We start from the raw sequence: 16659 nt of genomic DNA on the forward strand, positions 1-16659 counted from the left end.
ACTAGAAGGGAAGTCAGAGTTAGGGCGGGGATAGGTTAGAGGCATTAGAAGGCTCAGGAGGGAGATAATCGATTTATGGTTGGAAAATCCATGACAGGTTATTAAAGGGGAAAATTAGGCATGGAGAAAGATCCATCCTAAAAGTGAGGGCAAATGTCCACAGGGGCAACCATCACATGGCTCCTTTGTCAGACACAGAGTTCTGGGTTGAGTGGACAGAGGGTCTGACCCCATATGCATTAATTCTGGACTTCCGTAGGGCAATATGAACCTGTCCTTAGTTGGCCAGTTCTCTGGTATGACCATCATCTCAGACTGGGTTTTCTCCTTTTCCTCCCAAGTTTTGCTAGTACAGCAACACATTGAGATGAAGACTTCTAGACTGTGAGCCCGTTTTGGGGTAGGGACCATCTCTACATGTTGCCAACTTGTACTTCCCAAGCACTTAGTACAGTGCTCTGCACACAGTAAGTGCTCAATAAATACGATTGAATGAATGAATGAATGAAGGGTATCACGTGAACTGTTCCATCTTCCCTAGAAACAGCATGGCCCAGTGGAGAGAGCATGGTCCGGCACTTAGAGGAACTGGATTCCAATCCCAGCTCCGGGATTTGACTTTGGGCTAGTCAATTCACTTTTCTGTGCCACTTTGCTTGCCAAATCCAACGGCTCATACTCTGTCCTAATCCTCCTCGACCTCTCAGCTGCCTTTGACACTGTGGACCACCCCCTTCTCCTCAACACGTTATCTGACCTTGGCTTCACAGACTCCGTCCTCTCCTGGTTCTCCTCTTATCTCTCCGGTCGTTCTTTCTCAGTCTCTTTTGCAGGCTCCTCCTCCCCCTCCCATCCTCTTACTGTGGGGGTTCCCCAAGGTTCAGTGCTTGGTCCCCTTCTGTTCTCAATATACACTCACTCCCTTGGTGACCTCATTCGCTCCCACGGCTTCAACTATCATCTCTACGCTGATGACACCCAGATCTCCATCTCTGCCCCTGCTCTCTCCCCCTCCCTCCAGGCTCGCCTCTCCTCCTGCCTTCAGGACATCTCCATCTGGATGTCCGCCCGCCACCTAAAGCTCAACATGTCGAAGACTGAGCTCCTTGTCTTCCCTCCCAAACCTTGTCCTCTCCCTGACTTTCCCATCTCTGTTGACGGCACTACCATTCTTCCCGTCTCACAAGCCCGCAACCTTGGTATCATCCTCGACTCCGCTCTCTCATTCACCCCTCACATCCAAGCCGTCACCAAAACCTGCCGGTCTCAGCTCCGCAACATTGCCAAGATCCGCCCTTTCCTCTCCATCCAAACCGCTACCCTGCTCATTCAAGCTCTCATCCTATCCCGTCTGGACTACTGCACTAGCCTTCTCTCTGATCTCCCATCCTCGTGTCTCTCTCCACTTCAATCCATACTTCATGCTGCTGCCCGGATTATCTTTGTCCAGAAACGCTCTGGACATATTACTCCCCTCCTCAAAAAACTTCAATGGCTACCGATCAATCTGCGCATCAGGCAGAAACTCCTCACCCTGGGCTTCAAGGCTGTCCATCACCTCGCCCCCTCCTACCTCACCTCCCTTCTCTCCTTCTACTGCCCAGCCCGCACCCTCCGCTCCTCCACCACTAATCTCCTCACTGTACCTCGCTCTCGCCTGTCCCGCCATCGACCCCCGGCCCACGTCATCCCCCGGGCCTGGAATGCCCTCCCTCTGCCCATCCGCCAAGCTAGCTCTCTCCCTCCCTTCAAGGCCCTGCTGAGAGCTCACCTCCTCCAGGAGGCCTTCCCAGACTGAGCCCCTTCTTTCCTCTCCCCCTCGTCCCCCCTCCATCCCCCCCATCTTACCTCCTTCCCTTCCCCACAGCACCTGTATATATGTATATATGGTTGTACATATTTATTACTCTATTTATTTATTTATTTATTTTACTTGTACATTTCTATCCTACTTATTTTATTTTGTTGGTATGTTTGGTTCTGTTCTCTGTCTCCCCCATTTAGACTGTGAGCCCACTGTTGGGTAGGGACTGTCTCTATGTGATGCCAATTTGTACTTCCCAAGCGCTTAGTACAGTGCTCTGCACATAGTAAGTGCTCAATAAATACGATTGATTGATTGATTGATTAGTTCCCCATTTGCCAAACTGGGATTCATTACCTGTTCGCCCTCCTACTTAGACTGTGCACCCCATAATTATCTGATTACCTGATTACTTGTTTTATGCTGCCGAGTTGTTTCCTACACATAACAACTCCAGGACACGTCTCTCCCAGAATTATAATGACGGCATTTGTTAAGCACTTACTAAGTGAGAAGCACTGTTCTAAGTGCTGGGGGCGGGGGGATACAAGGTGATCAGGCTGTCCCACGTGGGGTTCACAGTCTTAATCCCCATTTTACAGATGAGGTTACTAAGGCACAGAGAAGTTAAATGAATGCCCAAAGTCCCAGAGTCCCAAAGTCCCAAAGTCCCAGAATGCCCCACCTCCATCTGCAGTCGGTCTGGTGGTGTATCCATAGCATTTTCTTGGTAAAAATAAGGAAGTGGTTCACCTCCTTAAGTGCAGTAAACTAGAGTCACCACCCTCAACTCTCTCCCAAGCCACTGCTGCCCAGCACAGGTGAGTTTTGACTTGTAGCACTTAGTACAGTGCTCTGCACACAGTAAGTGCTCAATAAATACGATTGATTGATTGTAGCAGATTGCCTTCCACTCGTTAGCCACTGCTCAAGCTAGGAATGGAATGGGTATACCGGTGCTCAACTTTCCCTCCCAAAACCGAGACTGGTAGAGTACTGGAAACTCTCCAGGTGCCATCCTGAAAGGGGATCTTGTACCTACCCTAATGCTTACTACAGTGCTTGATACATAGTAAGCCCTTAACATGCCACAATTACTCAAATTATTATTATCTTTCTACCAAGGGCCAAGGGGGCACTCCCTATGTGTTAAAACAATCTTCTAGACTTTACAATCTTCTAAACAGTCTTCTAGACTGTGAGTCCACTGTTGTGTAGGGACCGTCTCTATATGTTGCCAACTTGTACTTCCCAAGCGCTTAGTACAGTGGTCTGCAAACAGTAAGCACTCAATAAATACGATTGAATGAATGAATGAATGAAAACAATCACATCTGGTCTCAAGAAAGAAAAAATGGTCCAAGGAAACTGGATTAGTTGGCTCTAATTCCACCAAACTGCATTTCATTTCTTCCGTGCCCTGCCACTGAATCTCTCTTCTCACTTCAAGTTCCCAAATCAGTCAAATTTATTGAGAACCTACTGTGTACAGGGCACTGTACCAAGTGCTTGGAAGTGTACTATATAACAGAATTGAGACCTGTTCCCTGTCCACAAGGAGCTTCAGTCCAAAGGACATGCTGGGTCTCAGTTGCCCCATCTGTCAAATGGACAGAATGTCACCCTTCCACAGAATCATATCTTGAAGGATCATGGTGAAGAGAAGGGGGGGCCCTTATCCCTGCTGGCCTCCTTTTTAGTCTTGTAAAGAAAAGCAGCCTGGCCTAATTAATAGGCCACAGGACTGGGAGTCAGAAAACCTAGGTTCTAATCCCGGTTCCACCACATCCCTGTGGTGTGACCTTAGTCTAGGCAGTCAGTCAATCATATTTATAGAGTGCTTACCATATGCAGACCGCTGTACTGAGCGCTTGCGAGAGTACAATATGACAGGTACATTCCCTATCCACATGAGCTTATGGTCTAGAGGGAGAAACAGACATTACAATAAATAAATACAATTACAGATATGTGCCTAGGTGCTGTGGGGCTGGGAGCTGGGGAGGGGGATGAATAAAGGGAGCAAGCCAAGGTGGCGTAGAAGGGAATGGAAGAAGAGAAAAGGAGGAGGATGAATAAAGGGAGCAAGCCAAGGTGGCGTAGAAAGGAATGGAAGAAGAGAAAAGGAGGGCTTAGTCAGGAAGGCCTCCTGGAGAAGATGTGCCTTCAGTATGGCCTTGAAGGTAGGGCAAGTCACTTAACTTCTCCGGGCCTCAGTTCCCTCATCTGCAAAATGGGGATCCATTACCTGTTCTCCCTCCTACTTAGACTGTGGGGCCTGATTAACTTGTATAGACCCCAGCGTTTAGCATAATGTGTGGCATCTTAACAAATACCACAATTATTAATTATTAGTAGTGGAGAAGCCACATGGCATGGTGGATAGAATACGGGCCTGACAGTCAGAAGGTCATGGGTTCTAATCCCAGCTCCACCACGTGTCTGCTGTGTGACCTTGGGTAAGCCATTTCACTTCTCTGCGTCTCAGCTACCTCATCTGTAAAATGGGGATTGAGACTGTGAGCCCCACATAATAATAATAATGATAGCATTTATTAAGCACTTACTATGTGCAAAGCACTCTTCTAAGAGCTGGGGAGGTTACAAGGTGATCATCATCATCATCAATCGTGTTTATTGAGTGCTGTGTGCACAGCACTGTACTAAGCGCTTGGGAAGTACAAGTTGGCAACATATAGAGACAGTCCCTACCCAACAGTGGGCTCACAGTCAGGTTGTCCCACTAGGACAGGGACTGTGTCCAGCCCAATTTGCTTGCATCTACCCCAGCGCTAATTGTACAGTGCTTGGCACATAGCAAGCGCTTAACAAATACCACAGTTATTATTATCGTTATTATTATTATTGTAAATCCTGAGCTGTGTTTGCTAGCTCTGTCCCACTTGGCAGTCAGCGAATGGGGCGTGTCTGAAATATGGCAAACCAGAATGTGGGGTGACAACATTAATGAGAAAAGCTAGTCAGGTAGCAGGGCTCTGATAGTTCAGAACTTACAAAACTTTGATTTAGTAAATCAATCAGTAAATAATCAGTCTACTTGCCGAGCAAAGAGGCAGTAAATTTTGCATGGTTTACCGAATCCCGGCCCTGCAAGAAGCCTACCAGAGTGAATATGATTCTTTACACCATTCCCTGCTCTCCTCAGAAAGACCTCTTCCCTCCCTGGCCTAAGCATCAAATGCAGCCCTCAGGGTGTTCCGTGGAAAGTCAGTCAATCAATGAATCAATCAGTGGTATTTATTGAGCACTCGCTTTGTGCAGAGCATTGTACTAAGTGCTTGGGAAAGTACAACGAAGTCAGGATATAGGATCTCTGTCCAAAAGGAGCTTACAGTCTACCACATACTCAAGATAAGTATTCCCTAAAAACTGGAAAATGGCCCCCATCAACCCAGTCAAGGTGGATTAAATTAAAGAGAAAATTAAGCAAGATATTATCATCATCCCAAGTCTTAGCAGATGCTGACCGCTGTGGGTTGATGTGTCCTGGATAAGATTCCCGGCTGGGTCTGGAATGTCTCAGACCAGCTAAGCGTGCTGAAACACCTCCCAGAGTGTCAGAACCAGAGTTGAATCGATGTACACAAAGTAAAAGTTCCCATCCTTCTTGCACAAATGGTGGAAAACTTTCCTTAGCTTCAGAGAGGTAAGAAAAGAGAAATATCTCTCTCTCTCTCTCTCTCTCTCCTCCTCCTCCTCCTCCCCTTCCTTCTTCCCTTCCTGATCAGCCTGCCAGTTTTTATTCCAAGAACCAAGCCTGTGGCTAATTATTCGTAAAAATCTTTAGTATTCCACTAACACATGGGAAATGAAGCCACGGACAACGTGTCGATGACTTCTGAGATTTTCTTTGTTTTTTTTTTTTCTCTTTCTCCGTGACTTAGTGACTGAAAACAATCCAAAGCTCTAGCAATGCTGGGCTTGTGGAATTGTCAAATGAGTGTTAGAAACTCTAAGGGCTTGGGGGAAGGAGAAATAAGAATTCAAGCAGTGGTACAAATGACCACAGCCCTAGTGGTTTAGGATTGAAACATGACGTCTACTCTTCATGACTTTTACAGTGAATTAGGAAGATTTATGCACCTCCAGAAGAAACCCCAGCCTCCTCCTTCCTCAGTGGAAATAGGAATGCTAGCGTTGATTGATGGTAACCATTTAAAACTCAGAGTGGAAAACTACCACACGCTGAAGACACGGGCAAGGAGCAAATATTTCTGTGGGAGGCAAAAAAGAGATGGAAGGTGGGGACAGTTTTGTAGCCACTACTGAACACCTACTAACTCTTCTCAAGCTTCAGAGTGGAAGAGACCAGGGGGAATAGATGCCCACCCTACAACCCCTACCCTACAACATCTCCTACTTAACCTCGCTCGCTCCCACTAAAACCCAAGCTGCACACTTCGTCTATCGATTCCTTCATTCAATCATATTTATTGAGCGCTTACTGTGTGCAGAGCACTGTACTAAGCGCTTGGGAAGTACAAGTTGGCAACATATAGAGACGGTCCCTACCCAACAGCGGGCTCACAGTCTAGAAGGGGGAGACAGACAACAAAACAAAACATATTAACAGAATAAAATAAATCGATCTTATCTAGCAGTGTAGCTTAGCAGAAACAGCACGGGCTTGGGACTCAGAGGGTTTGGGTTCTAATCCCAGCTCCACTGCTTGACAGCTATTTGATGTAACTTCTCTGTGCCTCAGTTACCTCATCTGTAAAATGGGGATTAAGAATTTGAGCCCCACGTGGGGCATCCTTTCATTCATTCATTCATTCGATCATATTTATTGAGCACTTACCGTGTGCGGAGCAATCACTTGGAAAGTAAATTAGGCAACATATAGAGACAGTCCCTACTCAGCAACAGGCTCACAGTCTAGAAGAGGGAGACAGACAACAAAGCGAAACAAGTAGACAGGTGTCGATACAGTCAAAATAAATAGAATTATAGATACATATACATCATCAATAAAATAAATAGAGTAATAAATATGTACAAATATACACAAGTGCTGTGGGGAGGGGAAGGAGATAGGGCAGAGGGAGGGAGTGGGGGTGACAGGGAGGGGAGGAGGAGCAGAGGACAAGGGGGATTACCTTGTATCTACCCCAGTGCTTAGAACAGTGCTTGGCACATAGTAAGTGCCCAACAGGAGGCCCAGGCCTGGGGTGTCACTTCTGGAGCAGAGAGGACTCTGAACCCCCAACTCAGCGGCTCCCTCCAAACTTCGCCATCCTCCTTGCCCAGGGAATTGGCAGAATCTCCAGGAGCCTTGTAATCGGGGGTTCCCAATAACTGGGGCAGACCAGAACCTGGATCCGATCAAATAATAATGATAATAATTGTGGTTAAATGATTACTATGTGCCAAGTGCTGAACTAAGCAATGAGGTAGTATCAATCAATCAGTGGTATTTATTGAGCACTTACTATGTGCAGAGCACTGTACTAAATGCTTGGGACAGTAATAATAATAATAATTGTGGTATTCGTTAAGTGCTTATTATGTGCCAGGTACTGTACTAAGTGTGGGGGATGGATACAAGCAAATCAGGTTGGACACTGTCCCTGTCCCAGGTGGGGCTCACAGTCTCAAGTCCCATTTTACAGATGGGTGAACTGAGGCCCAGAGAAGTAAAGTGACTTGCCCAAGGCCATACAGCTGACAAATGGTAGAGCAGGGATTAGAACCCATGACCTTCTGACTCCCAGGGCAATGCTGTATTTACTATGCCATGCTGTAGACTATGAGCTCGTTGTGGACGGGGAATGTGCCTGTTTATTATTGAATTGTACTCTCCCAAGTCCTTAGTACAGTGCTTTGCACACAGTAAGTACTCGATAATGATGTTTCTGATGACCCTCAGGCATCTGTTTCCCCTCACCACTCAACTCCTCCTTACCCACTCACCAACTTGGATGCACACTCGATCTCGACATCTCTGGTCACTGCACAATCTCTAACTTCACCAATTCTGAGATTGCACCGCAACTCTGACCACAGCTCTGCAAAACTCCTCCAGGCAGAGACCTCCAATACCTTGACCTTCTCCAATAATAAATAAGCATATTTGCCAAGCGCTTACTATGTGGCAAGCACTGTTCTAAGCACGGGGTTAGATACAAGATAATCAGGTTGGACACAGTCCTTGTCCCACATGGGACTTACAGTCTTAGCCCCCATTTTACAGATGAGGTAACTGAGGCACGGAAAAGTTAAGTGACTTGCCCAAAGTCACACAGCAGACAAATGGTGGAGCCGGCATTAGAACTCACATCCCCCGACTTCCAAGGACATCCTGCCTCTTTTCTTCTCCAATTATCCCAAGCCTCCCTATTCCATTTGATCTCTCTACGTAACCTACCCTTCCTTGCTGCACAAATCCACATCCTAAACTCAGTACACTCAACTAAGCTCAACAACCCTGGACCACTGACCCTCTGCCAGTTTCATATCACCAACCCATAGCCCTGGATCACCTCCAAAGTCCACTTCCTCTGCTCTTGTCATGAGCTGCAGAAAGCTGATGGTGGAAATCCAGACCCCAGGCCAATCTTGTCCAACTTAAATTAATCCTCACCTGTTATAACCCAGAGGTATAACAATACCTCTTCTTTTTGTTTCCCATGCCCATTGCCCATAATACAGTGCCCTTAGTACAGTGCTCTGCACACAGTAAGCGCTCAGTAAATACAATTGAATGAATGAATAGCACTTGGCTTTTGAATTTTAACTCCTTTAAATTCTTGTCTTCCCACCATCCCCATTTCTTGCCCCTAATAATAATGATGGTATTTGTTAAGTGCTTACCACATGCAAAGCACTGTTCTAAGCGCTGGGAAGTTACAAGGTGATCAGGTTGTCCTATGGGGGGCTCACAGTTTTAATCCCCGTTTTACAGATGAGGTAACTGAGGCACAGAGAAGTTAAGTGACTTGTCCAAAGTCACACAGCTGACAGTTGGCGGAGCCGGGATTTGAACCTATGACCTCTGACTCCAAAGCTCGAGCTCTTTCCACTGAGCCATGCTACTTCTGTTAATAACCTTGCCATTGACAAAATTGGAACTATGAGGTGTAAACTCCCTAAGATCTCCCCTGCACCTCTCATTCCGCACCCTCTCCTGGCTTCCCTTCAACTGTCTTTTCTTCCCCAGCCATTTCTGAGAGATTTCCTGCCTCCTTTCAAAACCTACCCTTCTCCATCCATGCCTAAAACCCCAACCCTTCATGCCTTATTAAAACACTTGACACCTCCTTTCTTCCCTCCCTGACAGTTATTGTCAACTGCTCATTCTCCAATAGCTCCTTTCCCCCTGTTTTCAAAACACTGTCACATATTATCTACCCCAAAACAAAAAACAAACAAAAATTCACCCTCCCTTGAATCCATGGCACCCTCCAGTTATCAGTCCAGCTCTCCTACCATTCCTCTCCAAACTCCATCCTTCAATCCATATCTTCAGTCAGTCACCAAATCCTATCAGTTCTACCATCACAACAACCCTCCAATCGATCAATGAACCCTAATTATTGAGTGCTAACAGTGTGTAAAGCATAGTACTAAACACTCTGAAGAGCACAATATAACAGAGTTGTTCTATACCCTCCCTGACTACAACAAGCTTACAGTCTAGAGGAAGAAATAGACATTTATATAATTAATTAAATTACGGAACAGATATGTACATAAGTGCTGTGGGGCTGAGAGAGGGTGAATTAAGGTTGCAAATCCAAGTAAAAGGGCAAAGCAGAGGGAGTGGGAGAAGAGGAACGAGATCATTACTCATGTCTCCTCCAGGAAGCCTTCCATGCCTAACTTCTCATCTCTCCACCCTATTCTCCCTCCCTTCTGCATTGATTAGGCACTTAGGTCCCTAACCACAATCAATTTGCTATTCATCCCAAGCCCACCCCCATAGCACTTTGGAACATATCATTAATAATAATAATGATGGCATTTATCAAGCGCTTACTATGTGCAAAGCACAGTTCTAAGCACTGGGGAGGTAATAAAGTGATCGGGTTGTCCCACGGGGGGGGGCTCACGGTCTTAATCCCCAGTTTGCAGATGAGGTAACTGAGGCACAGAGAAGTTAAGTGACTTGCCCAAAGTCACACAGCTGACAATTGGTGGAGCCAGGATTTGAACCCATGACCTCTGACTCCAAAGCCCGGGCTCTTTCCACTGAGACACGCTGCTTCTCTAATTACACTCTCTTTCATTCCCTATCTGTAACTTATTTTATTGTCAATCTCTCCCACTTGATTGCTAGCTCCTTGAAGACAGGGAACATGCCTACCAACTCTATTGCAGTCCTCCAAGTGCTTAATGCAGTGTTCTGCAAACAGTAAGTGCTTAATAATTGAACACAAGCAGAGTGGTGTCGTAGAAAGAGGATGGGCTTGGGAGTCAGAGGACCTGGTTCTTGACGCTTCTCTACATGTTTTTTTTTTTGTTGTCTGTCTCCCCGTTCTAGATTGTGAGCCCGTTGTTGGGTAGGGATTGTCTTTGTTGCTGAATTGTATTTTCCAAGACCTTAGTACAGTGCTCTGCACACAGTAAGCACTCAATAAATATGACTGAATGAATGAAATGAATAATCCCAGATCCGCCAACTGCTTGCTGTTTGATTTTGGGCAAGTCACTTAACTTCTCAGTGCCCCAGTTTGTTGTAAAATGGGGATTAAATCCTCCTCCCTCCTACTTAGACTGTGAGCCCCATGTGAGACAAGGACTGTGTGATAAATTCACATCTACCCCAACACTTAGAAAAGAGCTTTTCACATAGTAAGCACTCAGCAAATATCATTAAAAAATCATAACTGATTGATTCATCCAGTCTACCCCACAAGTGATTCATAGTCTAATCGGGAGGGAAAACGGATATTTAATTTCCACTTACAGATGAGGAAACTGAGGCACAGTGAACTTCAGTGATTTTTCCAAGGCCACATAGCAGGCAAATGGCAGAGGTGGAATTTATATCCAGGTCCCCTGACAACCAGGCCTGGGTTCTTTCCACAAGGCCATGCTGTTTCTCAGTCCCACCACACAAAACAGAAAAAGAAAAAGAAGTTCTAGAATGGCCATTTGGGTATGAATATGAAGCAGCCAGGCATAACAGACCAATGACAATTTTAAAGAATCCTGAAGCACCATTCATTCATTCAATCGTATTTATTGAGCGCTTACTGTGTGCAGAGCACTGTACTAAGCGCTTGGGAAGTTCAAGTCGGCAACATATAGAGAAGGTCCCTACGCAGCATGCTGCACCGTGGAAATCAAGCACACAACCACAAATCCCTATTGGCAGCCAGATCTAAACACTGCCATGGATTTCTGTTCTAAAACAGCACACTGATCATCGATAAAATGAGAGATGAAGCAGTGTGGCCTAGTGGAAAGAGAATTGGCCTGCGAGTCAGAGGATCTGGGTTCTAATCCTAGCTCTTCCAACTGCTTTCTATATGATACTGGGCAATATCTCCGGGCTTCAGTTACCTCATCTGTCAAATGGGGATTAAATCCTCCTCTCTCCAATTTAGACTGCGAGCCCCATGTGGGACAGGAACCGTGTCCAACCCGATTATCGTATATCCACTCCAGTGTTTAAAACAGCGCTTTAAGAAATATCATAAAAAACAAATGAAGAAGTGGAAAATTGAATCGATGAAACCAGTATTTCCTTTGGGAGATCATCAGAATGAGATGGCAGCATGGAAGCAGAACCCAGACTAAACTAAAGATCGACAGAGCTGTAGTGGGGGGTTTTATGGCATTTGTTTAGCACTTATTATGTGCCAGGCACTATTTTAAACCCTGAGTAGATACAAGCTAATCAGGTTGGACACAGTCCATGTCCGAAATGGAGCTCACAGTCCTAATCTCTATTTTACAGATGAGGGAACTGTGGCCCAGAGAAGTGAAATGACAATAAGAATAATAACAATTATGATGTTTATTAAGCACTTACTATGTGCCAAGCCCTGTACTAAGTGCTGGGGTGGGTACAAGCAAATCCAGTTTGATAGAGTCCCCATCCCACGTGGGGCTCACAGTCTTAATCCCCATTTTACAGATGAGGTAACTGAACTACAGAGAAGTGAACTGAGTCCCCCAAGGTCACACAGCAGACAAGTGGTGGAGTTGGGATTAGAACCCATGACCTTCTGATGCCCAGGCCCCTGCTCTACCCACTACACCATGCTGCTTCCTCACGCCATGTCAAGGGCACACATCGGACAAGTGTCGGAACCAAGATTAGAACTCAGGTCCTTCGGACTCCCAAGCCCGTGGTCTATCCACTAGGCCACACTGCATCTATAGTGTTGTATAGTCTTCTCTACGGCTGAGAGACCTGGACTTATAATAAATAATAATTATGGCATTTACTAAGTGCTTACTATGTGCAAAGCACTGTTCTAAGCGCTGGGGGGGATACAAGGTGATCAGGTTGTCCCACGTGGGGCTCACAGTCTTAATCCCCATTTTACAAATGAGGTAACTGAGGCCCAGAGAAATTAAGCAATTTGCCCAAAGTCACACAACTGACAATTGGTGGAGTGGGGATTTGAACTCAGGTCCTTTGGACTCCTAGGCCCATGGTCCATCCACTAGGATACACTGCTTCTCTAGTGTTGTCTAGTCTTCTCTACGGCTGAGAGATCTGGACTTATAATAAATAATAATGATGGCATTTACTAAGTGCTTACTATGTGCTTACTAAGTGCTGGGGGGATACAAGGTGATCAGGTTGCCGCAGGTGGGGCTCACAGTCTTCATCCCCATTTTACAGATGAGGTAACTGAGGCCCAGAGAAGTGAAGTGATTTGCCCAAAGTCACGCAGCTGACAATTGGCGGAGCAGGGATTTGAACCCATGACCTCTGACTCCAAAGCCCGGGCTCTTTCCACTGAGCCAATCTCCCTCAGACGCTCCCAAATCGAGCAGTTCGCTCAGTGTCACTCAAGGACTATAAACGATGTCAAATTGCAAGACAGTATCCCCACCAAGGAAGTCCTAGAACAGAGACAGTCTCTCCGCGCTGTAGCTGAGCTCAGCGGAACCCAGCTGTTCTGGATGAGAGACGTGGTGAAAATGGAAGACAGCAGAATACTCAGACTGCTGCTGAACGGTCAGCTGAAATTGGGAAAGACAAAACAGCGAGGACAGAGGAAATGAGTTGAGGATACAGAAGAAATAAAATCTCAGCTAGCGCTACATCTGAGATGAAAAATGAGAATTAGCTGCTTCAGAGCAATCAGTGTGGCGCACTGCGGTCGAAAGGAGCGACTTTTCATAAGGATCGGGAGGCGAGGAGGTATAGAAGCAGCATGGTGTAGTGGATAAAGCAGAGGTCCGGGGGTCAGAAGGTCATGGGTTCTAATCCTGGCTCCGCCACTTGTCTGCTATACGATCTTGGGCATGTCACTTCTCTGTGCCTCAGTTACCTCATCTGTAAAATGGGGATTGAGACCGTGAGCCCCACATGGAACAGGGACTGTGTCCAACTCGATTTGCTTGTATCCACCCCGGTGCTTAGTATAGTGTCCGGCACACGGTAGGTGCTTAACACATTCCAAAATTATTGTTTTATTATTAAAGACTAAAGCAGTATTAGAGTCTGTAAAAGATAAAAACGTCAACACAAGAATGGACAGTCTTTTTGGGCACAGTGTGTCCACAGAGAAGCAGCGCGGCTTGGCGGAAAGAGCTCGGGCTTTGGAGTCAGAGGTCATGGGTTCAAATCCCCGCTCCACCAATTGTCAGCTGTGTGACTTTGGGCAAGTCACTTCACTTCTCTGTGCCCCAGTTACCTCATCTGTAAAATGGGGATGAAGACCGTGAGCCCCACATGGGACAAACTGATCACCTTGTAACCTCCCCAGTGCTTAGAACAGTGCTTTGCACATAGTAAGCGCTTAACAAATACCATCGTTATTATTATTATTATTATGTGTGGTCAGGACTGAGGGTCCTGCATTGGCCTTTTCAACCACACAAGTATATGACAGTCAACTCCACCATCAGTGGGTCCTCAGGGACAAAGAAAATATGATTTGGCTCTTTGATCACACTCCTCTCGAGCTTGGGCAAGTAAGAAACAGGGCTTGGAAGCCGATCATGAGCTCTAGCTGCACTTCTTCCCCACCCCTTCCCAAATAAGTTCTGCCATTTCCAATCACGACTCTGGAAGTCCCCTCCTCTGGGAGATTCACCCCTTTCCAGACAACGCTCAGTACAGTGCCAGGGCACACAGCAAGCACTCAGCAAATACCACAGATTGATAATGGGTGATAATTGATAATTGGTAATGGATAAATACCAACAGAGCTGTAACTGAGTCCAGACTTAATCAACTTCCTCTATGCAACCAGAGGCCGGAGAAGGACTCTGGAAGCTGGGGTCGGAATATGGTTCCGATCCTCCGAGAAAAGCTTCCAGCTAGGTGGGCTGTAATGAAATCAAGTTCAAATAGTTCATTCTTGGAAACTTCAGGTCGTCGATGGAATATCCTAGTCCTCTCCAGGAGTCAGAAATCCAATATGCTCCCTTACCCCTCACCTTTAGGTTTGAGGAAAATCTGTCATCATAGTGAAAGAATTCATGTCTGCGCCGCTCTTCTCCCCATCACCCCTCCCTAAAAGAGGAATTTTGAAACTAATCTGGAGGAAGCCTGTGTTTCATGCTCTCTCCCACAGGGACGGGCTGCCCACCCTTGTAAGACGGGCTGACACTGACCTCCGAGAGATTGTGGCTTTGTTTTATCTCTGCCTTGTCTCTGCCCCTCCAAGTGCTGGTCTCCCGTTCGTGAATGGCCCATTCTCTCTGCAGAAGCTCAGTGCCGACACGGCTCTCAACGGGAGAGAAGGTGAGACCGTGGAACCGCACGGGGCCGATGGCATTTCAGTTTCCGTGGCCCTGCTTCGAGCCAGGGACACTGCCGATAAGATAAAAGAGAAAAATAAGTGGGGGGGAGCGGTCTGTTGGGATGGGGAGTCATTATTTTTAGATCGAGTGCGGGGCAAAGTCACTCATCCTGTAAAGAGAAAAAAACATCAAGACAGACAACTCCCCTGTCCTCCTTCCCGGGGGTCTCTGTATTTCTGGAATAGTTCCACTGAATTGGCTAGGTCTGAAAAGGAGACCTCAACTCTGTGAAAGTAGGTGTTTGTGGAGATTGAATGATGGAACTCAATGGTAACATTGGATTTCTTCAGGCTGTTAAAGGATCAGGCAAGTATGGGCAAGGTGAATGGAAGTGGTGGAGGAATGCGTGACCCAATGGAAACAGCACAAACCTGGAAGTCAGAGGACCTGGGATCTATTTTTGGCTCCTCCACTTGCCTGCTGGGTGACCTTGGGCAAGTCATTTAACTTATCTGGGCTTCAGTTTCCTCATCTGTAAAGTGGGGACTAAATACCTGTTCTCCCTCCTACTTAGACTGAGCTCCATTCGGGACAGGGACCATCCAATCTGACGAGAGTGAATCCATACCAGTGCTTAGTGCAGTGCTTGGCAAATCAGTGCTTAACAAATATTAAGCCTGGTATAGTGGTTAGAGCACGGGCCTGGGAATCAGAAGCTCAAAGGCTCTAATCCTGGCTCTGCCACTTGTCTGCTGTGTCACCTTGGGCAAATCACTTCACTTCTCTGTGCCTCAGTTACCGCAACTGTAAACTGGGGATTGAGACTGTGAACCCTAAACATTACAGGGACTGTATCCAACTCAAATTGCTTGTACCCATCCCCAGCACTTAGTACAGCATCTGGAAAATAAGTGCTTAACAAATATCATTTTTTTTTTATTATTAAGCTTTTGCAGAATCAAGGCTGGGGAACAGATTCCAGACTCATTTACCCATATTCTTTATGCACTGAAGTATATTCAGTTCCTGTCCATCTACCAATTAACATACTCCATTTAGTCATTTTCCCACTCTTGCTATTACCATTTCTATCCACGTTTTCCCATCTTCTCCCACTATTTGTAAATAATATATGTCTTTCCCCATTAAGGTTGTAAACTACTTGATGGCAAGGACAATGATTTTTACATTTACTGTACTTTTATAGGCACATATACATTGTTCTTCAAACATCAGATGCTAAATAGAGTGCTCTGCATGAAGTAGCCTCTCAGTAAAGGGCTTTACATCCAGGAGTCACTCAGTGCAGCACTCTGCATACATTTGGTGTTCATCAAGCACAACTGAGTAATCCATCAACCGATCTATCCATAATTCCCGCAACTGAGGTGGAAGCAGTTTTTGTTTTTGGTATTTGTTAGGCGCTTACTATGTGCCAGACACTGTATTAAGCTAATAAGGTTGGACACAGTCCCTGTCCCATGTGGAGCTCACATTCTTCACCCCCATTGTACAGATAACTGAGGCACAGAGAAGTGAAGTGACTTATCCAAGGTCCCGTAGCAGACAAATGGTTGGCTAGTGATACACAAAATTGAAAGATGCCCCCAGGAGATGATTCCTCGATTCCACAAACAGAGAGCTTCAAACTCTGAAATCTCAGAATTGGAAGGATCTTTGAGAGGTCTCCCATTCCAGCCCTCTGCCATGGAGGAAGGATTGAGCCAGCCAGAATGGATGGGGGCTCTGTCCCCTTAAACATTGCCATCTTGGTAACCCATCATTCATTCATTCATCCATTCAATCGTATTTATTGAGCAGTACTGTGTGCACAGCACTGTGCTAGGCACTTGGGAGAGTACAATACAACATTAAACGGACATATTCCCTGCCCACAAGGAGCTTATCCCAGTGGGTTATCTCCCTGACAGTCAAGAAGCTCTTTCCTACATCTACTG

The 16659-nt window shown here is 46.1% G+C and overlaps 1 non-coding gene across 1 annotated transcript; it reads right to left on the bottom strand.

The window, feature by feature from the left end:
• Positions 1-2695: 2695 nt before the first annotated feature.
• Positions 2696-2833, bottom strand: LOC119923868. The gene has a single exon (XR_005448991.1). It is a non-coding gene; the product is annotated as a small nucleolar RNA SNORA7 (small nucleolar RNA).
• Positions 2834-16659: the final 13826 nt, after the last annotated feature.

Source organism: Tachyglossus aculeatus, chromosome 2 (genome assembly GCF_015852505.1).
Source record: "Tachyglossus aculeatus isolate mTacAcu1 chromosome 2, mTacAcu1.pri, whole genome shotgun sequence".
Lineage (NCBI taxonomy): Eukaryota > Metazoa > Chordata > Mammalia > Monotremata > Tachyglossidae > Tachyglossus > Tachyglossus aculeatus.